The sequence below is a fragment of the Dasypus novemcinctus genome, chromosome 11, assembly GCF_030445035.2.
Source record: "Dasypus novemcinctus isolate mDasNov1 chromosome 11, mDasNov1.1.hap2, whole genome shotgun sequence".
Classification (NCBI taxonomy): Eukaryota; Metazoa; Chordata; class Mammalia; order Cingulata; family Dasypodidae; genus Dasypus; species Dasypus novemcinctus.
The window spans coordinates 5,982,239-5,994,606 of NC_080683.1; positions in this window are offsets into that span (position 1 = coordinate 5,982,239).

Here is a 12,368-nt window from a genome sequence, read left to right on the forward strand (position 1 = left end):
GAAAGAGTATACCAACAAGAAACCTCCCCTTCAAGAAATTCTAAAGGGAGTTCTGCAGGAAGAAAGGAAAAAACAGGACAGGCAGAGTTGGAAGAGAGTATAAGAGCAACAAAAAAAGACAAAAATAGAAGAAAAAAATACAAACAAAATATGACAAACACAAATCCAATCAAAATATGGCTAACACAAATAATTCTTTGAAAGTAATAACACTGAATGTCAACGGATTAAACTCACCTATCAAAAGATTCAGACTGGGTCATTGGATAAAGAAATATGACCCATCCGTATGCTGTCTACAAGAGACACATCTTAGATCCAGAGACGCATGGAGATTGAAAGTGAATGGCTGGAAAACAATCATACAAGCAAACAGTAACCAAAAAAAGGCAGAAGTAGCTATATTAATATCAGACAAAATAGACTTTAAATGTGAAACAATTGTGAGAGACAAAGAAGGGCACTACATTTTAGTGAAAGGGAAAATCTGTCAAGAAGATTGAACAATCATAAATATTTATGCTCCTAACAAGGGTGCCTCTAAATACATGAGGCAAACGCTGGAAAAACTAAGTGAAACAATAGATGCATCTACAATTATAGTGGGGGATTTTAATACACCACTATCTGCCTTGGACAGAACATCACGAAAGAGAATCACTAAAGAAACAAAACATTTGAACAGTATATTAGAGAAGCTGGATCTAATAGACATATATAGATCATTACACCCAAACACAGCAGGATATACATTTTTCTCAAGCGCACATGGATCATTCTCCAAGATAGACCATATGCTAGGCCACAAAGAAAAGCTTAATGAATTCAGAAAGATTGAAATCATACAAAACAATATCTCTGACCACAGTGGAGTCAAGCTGGAAATTTGCGAGGGACAGAGGCCCAGGTTTCACACCAAGATGTGGAAATTAAACAGCACAGTCTTAGAAAAACAGTGGGTCAAAGAGGAAATCTCAAAAGAAATCAATGACTACCTTGAAACAAATGATAATGATAACACAACATACCAAAATTTATGGGATGCAGCAAAAGCAGTACTGAGGGGGAAATTGATAGCCATAAATTCATATATCAAAAAAGAAGAAAGAGCAAAAATTGAAGAACTAACTGCACATTTGAAGGAATTAGAAAAACAACAACAAAGTAACCCAACAGGAAGAAGAAGGAAGGAAATAACAAAGATAAGAGCAGAACTACATGAAATAGAAAATAAGAAAGCACTTGAAAAGATAAACAAGATCAAGAGCTGGTTTTTTGAGAAGATCAACAAAATTGACAAACCTTTAGTGAGACTAACAAAGAAAAAAAGAGAGAAGATGCAAATACACAAAATAAGAAATGAGAAAGGCGATATCACCACTGACCCCACAGAAATAAAGACTATCATAAGAGGATACTTTGAAAAACTATATTCCAACAAAAATGACAATTTAGAGGAAATGGACAAATTCCTAGAAACACGTAAGCAACCCATATTGACGAAAGAAGAAATTGATGATCTTAACAAACCAATCACAAGCAGAGAGATAGAATCAGTCATTAAAAATCTCCCAACTAAGAAGAGCCCAGGGCCAGACAGCTTCACAGGTGAATTCTACAAAACATTCCAGAAAGAAGTAACACCAATCCTGCTGAAACTACTCCAAAAAATCGAAACAGAAGGAACATTGCCGAACTCCTTCTATGATGCCAACATTACCCTAGTACCAAAGCCAAACAAAGACACCACAAGAAAGGAAAATTACAGACCAATTTCTCTAATGAACCTAGACGCAAAAATACTTAACAAAATACTTGCTAATCATATCCAACAACACATTAAACGAATTATACACCACGACCAAGTGGGATTCATCCCAGGTATGCAAGGATGGTTCAACATAAGAAAATCAATTAACGTAATACACCATATAAACAGATTGAAGGAAAAAAATCACATAATTATATCTATAGATGCAGAAAAAGCATTTGACAAAATACAGCACCCTTTCTGGATAAAAACACTCCAAAAGATTGGAATACAAGGAAATTTTTTGAACATGATAAAGAGTATATACGAAAAACCTAAAGCCAACATTGTTTACAATGGAGAAATCCTAAAATCCTTCCCTCTAAACTCAGGAACAAGACAAGGATGCCTATTGTCTCCGCTCCTATTTATCATTGTCTTAGAAGGACTTGCTCGAGCACTGAGGCAAGAACCAGATATAAAAGGCATTCAAATTGGAAAGGAAGAAGCCAAAATTTCACTACTTGCAGATGACATGATCCTATACATAGAAAACCCTGAGAGATCTATAACAAAGCTTCTAGAACTCATAAATGAGTTTAGTAAAGTTACAGGTTATAAGATCAATGCGCAAAAATCAGTAGCATTTCTGTACACCAATAATGAGCAAGATCAGGAGGAAATCAAGAAACAAATACCATTCACAATAGTAAATAAAAAAATCAAATACTTAAGAATAAATTTAACTAAAGAGGTAAAAAACTTATACACCGAGAACTATATAAGACTGTTCAAGGAAATCAAAGAAGACCTAAATAAATGGAAGACTATTACTTGTTCATGGATAGGAAGACTGAATATTATTAAGATGTCTATCCTACCAAAACTGATCTACACATTCAATGCAATCCCAATAAAAATCAACACAGCCTTCTTTAAGGAACTAGAAAAACTAACTATGAAATTTATTTGGAAAGGAAAGAGACCCCGAATAGCCAAAGACATACTGAAAAAGAAAAACGAAATTGGAGGAATCACACTACCTGACTTCAAAACATACTACAAAGCTACAGTAGTGAAAACAGCATGGTATTGGCATAAGGAGAGACACACAGACCAATGGAATCGAATTGAAAGCTCAGATATAGAACCTCACATATATAGCCATATAATATTCGATAAAGCCATCAAACCCTCTCAACTGGGAGAGAGTGGCCTATTCAACAAATGGTGCCTGGAGAACTGGATAGCCATATGTAGAAGAATGAAAGAGGATTACCATCTCACACCTTATACAAAGATCAACTCAAGATGGATCAAAGACCTAAATATAAGAGCCAAGACCATAAAAACCTTGGAAAGCAGTGTAGGGAAACATCTACAGGACCTTGTAATAGGAAATGGATTCATGAATATCACACCAAAAGCACGAGCAGCAAAAGAACTAATAGATAAATGGGACTTCCTCAAAATTAAATCCTTCTGCACCTCAAAGGAGTTTGTCAAGAAAGTAAAAAGGGAGCCAACACAGTGGGAGAAAATAATTGGCAACCATATATCTGATAAGAAACTTATAACTTGCATATATAAAGAACTCCTATATCTTGAAAATAAAAAGATAAACAACCCATTTAAAAAATGGGAAAAAGATTTAAACAGACACTTCTCCAAAGAAGAAATACAAATGGCTAAAAAGCACATGAAAAAATGCTCCAAATCTCTAGCTATCAGGGAAATGCAAATCAAAACTACAATGAGATACCATCTTACTCCCATAAGATTGGCAGCTATGAAAAAAACAGAAGAATACAAATGCTGGAGAGGATGTGAAGAAAGAGGAACACTCATCCACTGCTGGTGGGAATGCAGAAGGATCCAACCATTCTGGAGGACAGTTTGGCGGTTTCTCAAAAAACTAACCATAGATTTGCCATATGACCCAGCAATACCACTGCTGGGTATATACCCAGCAGAACTGAAAACAAGGACACAAACCGATATATGTACACCAATGTTCATAGCAGCATTGTTCACTATCGCCAAAAGTTGGAATCAACCCAAATGCCCATCAACAGATGAGTGGATCAGTAAAATGTGGTATATACACACAATGGAATACTACTCGGCTGTAAGAACAAATACACTACAAACACACGTGATAACATGGATGAATCTTGAGAACCTTATGTTGAGTGAAGCAACCCAGGCATTGAAGGACAAATACTACATGACCTCAATGATATGAAATAAGAAAGCTGCCTCAGAGAGCTAGAGACTGAATGATAGGCTTACAGGAAATCGGGGGGTGGAGGAAGGATGTGAGCCGACGTCTGCAGGGATGGAATTTATGATGAGCTGGCGGTAAGTATGAACACAAAGAAGAGATAAAATGGGGGCAAGGGGTTGCCTTTGGATGGGGCTTTGCGGGTTTGAGGGGGGCTGGGGATGGGCGGATGGGTAATATTGCCCAAAAAGTGGGGGGAGGGAAGGGTAGCATACGAACATAGGAGAGTGTCAGGTGTTGGTCGAGAGTAAAATGCTGAGAAAATCATATCAAAATATAATTAAGAGGGTTACCTGTTTAGGATGCTCGGAGGAGATGGTCAGATGCGGGATGGGCTCCTGGGGAATGTCTGAATGCTCATTTTACCATTGGGTAGAGACCCAAGTAGTGAGAGTGGGGGTGGACCCACATCCTGGGGAAGACTAATGCCATCAGATAGAGGGAACTGTATCTCTCGAGAGAAAGGGTGGCTCCCAGGGCATTAGGGTATTTGAGCAAGTTAGGCCCTGAACAATGTTGCAAGTGTCTCTGGACGGGGCTCCTTGGGAAACGGAGGCTGGCTGTCACTGTGGGCACCAAGGGGATGGGAAAATGGATGTTAAATGTGTGGAACCAAATTAAATGTGGGGTAAGAGAGGACTTTCATGAGAGTACACAAGGATGGATATAAAACATGTAATATTACACCATAAACATATAGGGGACGACAGACTAATAAAGTAAACCATAATGTAAAACATAGGATAACTAAAAATTTAGAAAACTGTATATCCTAAAGATTGGAACACAATGTAAGCACAAATGTCACCTTGTTTGAAAGCTATTGTCTCAGAGCCTGTACATCACTTTAAGTAAATATGATATGAATAAGTTATAAGAATATCGCTGTGGAAGGGAAAAGGTTTAATGGTAGATGTGGGGGAGTACTGTATATTGTATATATGAATTACTGTGGTCTAGGGCTCTTGTGAAGAGAAGTTCAATAAATAGGGGAAAAAAAAAAAGATAGGATGTAGAATTTTTCCAAGTCAACACGTATTCTATATCTAACCTTTAAACCCATCGCTATATGCCATTTTACTAGTAAGGGACCCTGACATTACACTGGACTTCAATTTTCAGGAAGTTTTGGATCACAGAGTGGTTCAACAATGGCAGCGGAGGAATACTGGTATAGGATACTATTGACAGGTGAGCTATATGGCTGACAGCGAGCTGTACAGGGCATATGCCCAGGGTGCATGGTAATGTTTGGATATACTCATAGTGGCAACAATTAAAAACTACAGCTGGGGGGGGTACTGAGTTCCTGGCCGGGGGTGCTCTGTCGTGGTCCCTAGGGGAACAGCGGCAGTCCCCCAGGTGCAACGGTAAGGACCAGGAAGGAATGAGGTTCCAACAGTGAGAGCATGATACTAATGTCTATGCTTTTGAGCCTATATGCCTGAAATAAGAACAAGGCCTAGAGCAGCACTGTGCCTGGGAATTTCCTCCTGACAGCCTTCATGTTACTCAAATGTGGCCAGTCTCGAAGCCAAACTCAGCATGTAGATGCAGTGCATTCCCCCCAGTGTGGGACATGACACCCAGGGATGAGCCTCCCTGGCACCGAGGGATCACTACCAAATACCAGCTGAAGATGGAACTAGAAAATGACCTTGAATTAAAGGTTCAATACGGATCAGCAGAATATCCCTGTCTACATATAATAACATGACTTTAAAATGCTGTTTGACCTAATGTAAGGGGGAAATGGAAAGCAGAAATGAGTTTATATGGCTACAAGTCTCTAAAAAAGAGTCTGGAGGCTGTCAGAAGGATTGCCCTTATGCACAACTGAGCAGAGTCTAAGAGACAGATAAAGTAGATACAATCCCCAGGTACTGGTTCCTTTGAGGGCTAAAGAGACCCACAGGTTCTATGGTCATGGCAGACGGGGTTCACTGCCATGTCAGATGGCCCTTCTTTGGAGGTGGTGTTTCTGCGTGATGGAACTGGACTCAGATGGGATCTCTTTTCATAAGACTTTCATCCTACTTTACTGAATTGTAGTTGGTGTTGGGGTTTAAGAGATATTTAGGGGAGTTGAATCTCTGGACTGACAATATGATAGCCAGGCCCTGAGCGTCAACAGACTCCAGCTCCTAAAATCTGATTTATTGGACTCACCTCACTCAGCTAAGATGGAGTTGAAGAAGGACAACCACCACACCATGGAGCCTAGAGTGCCTACAACTGAAAGCAGGAGGATTGCATCCAGTATCCATGTAGAATCTGAGTCTCCTCCTGACATAGAGGTGCAACAGACACAACCAATCCAAGGCCCACAGAGAATAGGTGGCATTGGAGTGGGAAAAGTGGACATGGTGGCTGATGGATATGGGGAGTGGCAGGAAGAGATGAGATGTGTAGGTGCCTTTGGGATTTGGAGTTGCCCTGGATGGTGCTTCAGGGGCAATCACTGGACATTGTAAATCCTCCCAGGGCCCACAGGATGGAATGTGGGAGAGTGTGGGCCATGATGTGGACCATTGACCATGAGGTGCAGAGATGCCCAGAGATGTACTTGCCGGGTGCAATGGATGTGTCATGATGAGGGGAGTGAGTGTTGCTGGGGCGGGGAGTGGTGGGGTGGGGGTGGTGGGGCTGAATGGAACCTCGTGTGTATATATATATATATATATATATATATATATATATATATATATATATATTTTTTTTTTAAGGTAACATTTTTACAAAATCAATTAAAAAAATAAAAATAAAAATAATAAAAAAAAAGAAGAAGAAATGTGAACTCAGGCATGCAAAAAAAAAAAAAAAAAAAGAAAGGATAAAGATGTCTGCACTGTTCAAAATTGTAACGGAGATTCTAGCCACTGCAATCAGGCAAAAATAAAATAAAAGGCACACAGATTGGAAAGGAAGAAGTAAAACTGTCATTTGCAGATGACATGATGTCTACAGAAAATCCAATGGAATCTCCAAAAATGTGAGTTTCTCAAGGTTACAGGATACAAGATTAACATACAAGGAAGCAGATTTGACCCAACAAATAGACCATCTGCCTACCACATGCGAGGTCCAGGGTTCAAACCCAGGGCCTCCTGACTGGTGTGACGAGCTGGCCCACACACAGTGATGATGCATGCAAGGAATGCCGTGCCACACAGGGGTGTAGGGGAGCCCCACGTGCAAGGAGTGTGCCCTGTAAGGAGAGCCGCCCAGCACAAAGGAAAGTGCAGCCTGCCCAGGAGTGGCACTGCACACACGGAGGGCTGATGTAGCAAGATGACACAACAAAAAAAGACACAGATTCCTGGGCCACTGACAAGAGTGGACAGACACGGAGGAACACGCAGCGAATGGACACAGAGGGCAGACAACTCGGGGGGTGGGGGGAAAGGGAGAGAAAAAAATAAAAAATAAATCTCAAAAAAAAAAATCAACATACAAAAATCAGTTATTTCTATATACTACCAACAATCAAGATAAGCATCATATATAATAGTATCAACAATATAAAATACTTAGGGATTGCATTAATTTCCTATTGCTGCTATAACAAATTGCCACAGATTTAGTGGCTTAAAATAATGCAAATTATTATCTTACAGTTCTGGAGGTCAGAAGTCCAATGAAGGTCTAACTGGGCTCAAAGGTGTTCCTTCGGGAGGCTGTCGGGGAGACAGTCCATTCCCCGCCTCTTCCAGCACGTAGACTGCCTGCTTACCTGGGCTCACAGCCCCTCTCCATCTCCAAAGCCAGCAACGGCAGGCTGAGTCCTGACATCTCACCACCACCACTTTGTTTGTCACTGCATCCCTTCTGACTTTTCTGCCTCCCTCTTCCACATTTGAAGGGCTCTTATGATTACATTGGGCCCATAAAGATAATCCAGGGTAATCTTCTTACTTTAAGGTCAGCTGATCAGCAACCTTAATTCCATCCGCCACATTAATCCCCCTTTGCCATGACCTAACATATTCACAGGCTCTAGGCTAGGCTGTGGGTGTCGTGGGGGAGGGGGGAGGGCATTATTCTATCTACCACAGGGATAAATCTGACAAAAAATGTGAAAGGCCTGCATGCCGAAAACTACTAACTATAGCTGAGAGAAATTCAAGAGGACTTCTTATATGGAGTGCTATACCTTGCTCATGGATCAAAGATCCAATACTGATAACATGTCAATTCTCCCAAACTCATCTGTAATTTCAATACAATCTCAGTCAAAATCTCAGGAGCCTTTTTTTCCCTTTGGTAGAAATTGGCAAGCTGATTCTAAAATTCCCATGGCAATGCAAAGAACCTAAAATAGCCAAAGAATTCTGAAAAATAAGAACAAAGTTGGGAAGCAGACTTGGCCCAGTGGTTAGGGCATCCGCGGTTCAAACCCCGGGCCTCCTTGACCCGTGTGGAGCTGGCCCATGCGCAGTGCTGATGTGCGCAAGGAGTGCCCTGCCACGCAGGGGTGTCCCCCGTGTAGGGGAGCCCCACATGCAAGGAGTGCACCCCGTAAGGAGAGCCACCCAGCGCAAAAGAAAGTGCAGCCTGCCCAGGAATGGCGCCACACACACGGAGAGCTGACACAAGATGATGCAACAAAAAGAGACAAAGATTCCCGTGCTGCTGACAACAACAGAAGTGGACAAAGAAGAAGATATAGCAAATAGACACAGAGAACAGACAACTGGGGGCAGGGGGAAGGGGAGAGAAATAAATAAATAAATAAATCTTAAAAAAAAAAAAAAGAACAAAGTTGAAGGGCTAACATGACCTGACTTCAAGAAATGTTATAAAGTTCCAGTAATCCAAACAGCTTGGTACTGGCATAAAGACAAAGAAATAGATGAATGGAACAGAATAGAGAATCCTGATATAAACCTAAATATATATGGACAACTTATTTCCACAAAGACACAAAAGCAATTTTGTGGAGAAAGGCTAGCCTTTTTGACAAATGGTACAGGAACAACTGGATATTCATATGCAAAAAAAAATGAACTTGGATCCATACCTCACAACATATACAAAAATTAACTCAAAACAGTTCATAGACCTAAACTTAAAACCCAAAACTATAAAACTCTTATAGAAGAAAATATAAGGAGAAAATTGCTGTGACCTAGATACGACACCCTAAGCACACTCCATAAAAGAACAAATTGATCACTTGGACATCATCAAAATTAAAAACTTCTGTTCTTGAAAAGATACTGTTAAGAGAATGAAAAAACAAGCCACAGACTGGGAGAAAATCTTTGCAAAGCATATAACTGGTAAAGAACTTGTATATAGAATATGTTAAGAACTCTTAAATTCAATAATAAAAAATGGACAAAAGATTTGAACAGACACTTCACCAAAGATATATGGATAGCAAATAAGCAGAAGAAAAGATGCTAACATCATCAGTTATAAGCAAAATGCAAATTAAAACAATAATGAGATATCGCTACACAATCATAAGAATGGCTAAAATTAAAAATACTGGAGGGGAGGGGCAAGATGGGGGCTGAGTATGGAGCTCCAGGAGTCAGCTCATTGTACTGGGCAGTTAGTAATCACCAGAGCTATCTAAAGCATATGTTTGGGGGCCCAGGAGACCAGAAGAGCAACCTGCAACATACTTAAAGAATGGAAGGAGGAGACTGTCATCTGCGGTGAAGTTACTTGAGTAGAGCACTCCATACTGTGGAGGCTGGTGTCCCTCCTCCACTGGTGGCACAAATAGCATTGGGAAATATTCCGTGGCTGGAGTTCATCCCTAAAAATGGGGATGAAGAGACAGTTGGCCACCAACTTCAGCTACTGATTAGTAAATTTGGCTGGCTGAAGTATAATCCTAAGAACAGCTGAAGTTTGAACCTGTCCAAGCTGGAAAGAGGCCAGCTGCCATTTTAGCTCTGCCCCTGGCATGAGGGGAAGCGGGGCTGATTGGAAATCACAGTGATGGTAGGGTCTGGCTTCCTTCCACCCAGATTGGATTGCATACCCAGCCTAGGCTCCAGCCCCACCTCTGGCAGAAAGGAAGCAGGTGGGATTTGCACCAGCCTCTCTGGGTAACTGCAGGTACTTTCTGCCAGCACAGACTAAATAGTCAGATACCTGGGGTCTCATCCCTTCACCCCAACAGGATAGGAGAGGAGCTGTGTTTCCTCGGCCTCTCTGGGCAAATGCAGGCGCTTTTGGTCTACACAAACTCACTTGTTGAGTGCCTTCAATTCCATCTCCACCCGTCCAATCCCATAGGAGAGGAGGGGACTGGTGTTTCTTCAGTCTACCTGGGCAAATGCAGGCACTTTTGGCCCACACAGACTGGATACTTGGACACCTGTAGCTCCATCCTTGCCCCCAATAGGATAGGATGGGGCTGGTGTTTCCTCAGCCTTTCTGGGCAATGGCAGGCACTTTTGGCCTGCACAGACTAGACTATTAGGCACTTTTGGCCTGCACAGACTGGACTATTTGGCACCTGTGGATCCTTCCCACATGGGAGGTCCTGGATTCGGTTCCTAGTGCCTCCTAAAAGGATAATAAGCACACAATAAATGGACACGGAGAGCAGACAGCAAGTGCAAACAACGGCTGGGGTTGCGGGGAGGTGGGGATAAATAAAATAAATCTTTAAGAAAAGGAAACAGAGAGCTTGAAGCTTGAATAATATAATAAATGGACTAAATCTAATAAACATATACAGAACATGGCACCCAAAACAGCAGGATATACATTCTACTCAAGTGCTCATGGATCTCTCTCCAGGATGGATCATATGTGTGGTCACAAAGCAGATCTCAATAAATGCAACAAGATTGAAATTATACAAAGCACATTCTCTGATCAAAATGGAATAAAGCTGTAAGTCAACGAGAGGCAGAAAAAGGGAAAATTCACAAGTAAATGGAGATTAAACAACACACTCAATGAGTGGCTCAAAGAAGAAAGTTTGAGAGAAATCAATAAATACCTCAAGATGAATGAAAATGAGAACACAACAGATCAGAACCTAGGGGATGCAGTGAAGGTGGTGCTGAGAGGGAAACTCACAGCCTCAATGCTTCCACAAAAAAGGAAGAAATAGCTAAAATCAATGACCTACCTACACCACTGAAGGAACTAGAAAGAGAACAGCAAGCTATTCTCAAAGAAAGAAGGAATGAAATAACAAAGATCAGGGCAGAAATAAATGAAATTGAGAACAACAGGGAAGCGGACTTGGCCCAGTGGTTAGCGCGTCCGTCTACCACATGGGAGGTCCGCAGTTCAAACCCCGGGCCTCTTTGACCCATGTGGAGCTGGCCCATGGACAGTGCTGATGTGTGCAAGGAGTGCTGTGCCACGCAGGGGTGTCCCCCCGCGTAGGGGAGCCCCACGCGCAAGGAGTGTGCCCCGTAAGGAGAGCTGCCCAGCGCCAAAGAAAGTTCAGCCTGCCCAGGAATGGTGCCACACACAAGGAGAGCTGACACAACAAGATGATGCAACAACAAGAAACAGAGATTCCTGTGCCACTGACAACAACAGAAGCGGACAAAGAAGATGCAGCAAATAGACACAGAGAACAGACAACTGGCGGGGGGGGGAGGGGAATAAATCTTGAAAAAAAATTTTAAAAAAAGAACAACAAAAAAAAAGAGAAAATTAACAAAACCAAAAATTGGTTCTTCAAGAAGATTAACAAAATTGATAAACCCTTAGCCTGACTGACCAAAAAAGAGAAAATAAAATCAGAAATGATATCAGGGACATTACCACTGACCCCACAGAAATAAAGAGATCATAAGAGGATACTATGAACAAGTATATGCCAACAAACCAGAAAATGTAGATGAAATGGAAAAATTCCTAGGAATATATGAACAACTCACACTGATCCTGGAGAAATGGAACAGTCAACAAACCAGTCACAAGCAAAGAGACTAAAACTTCATCACACAGCTCCCCAAAACGAAGAGCCCAGGATCAGACGGTGTCACAGGCGAGTTCTACCAAGCATTCAAAGAAGATTTAATACCAATCTTACTCAAACTCTTCTAAAAAAATTGAACAAGAAGTAATGCTACCAAACTCATTCTATGAAGCCAATATCACCCTAGAACCAGAGCCAGGTAAAGATACTATGAAAAAAGAAAATTACAGACTCATTTCCCTACTGCATATAGATGCAAAAATCCACAAAATGTTTACTGGTTGAATCCAGCAGCACATTCAAAGAATTACTCATCATGATCAAGTGGGTTTATACCAGGCATACAAGAATGGTTCAACATAAGAAAATCAATCAATGTAACATACCACATTAATAATAAATCAAAGTAGGAAAATCACATAATC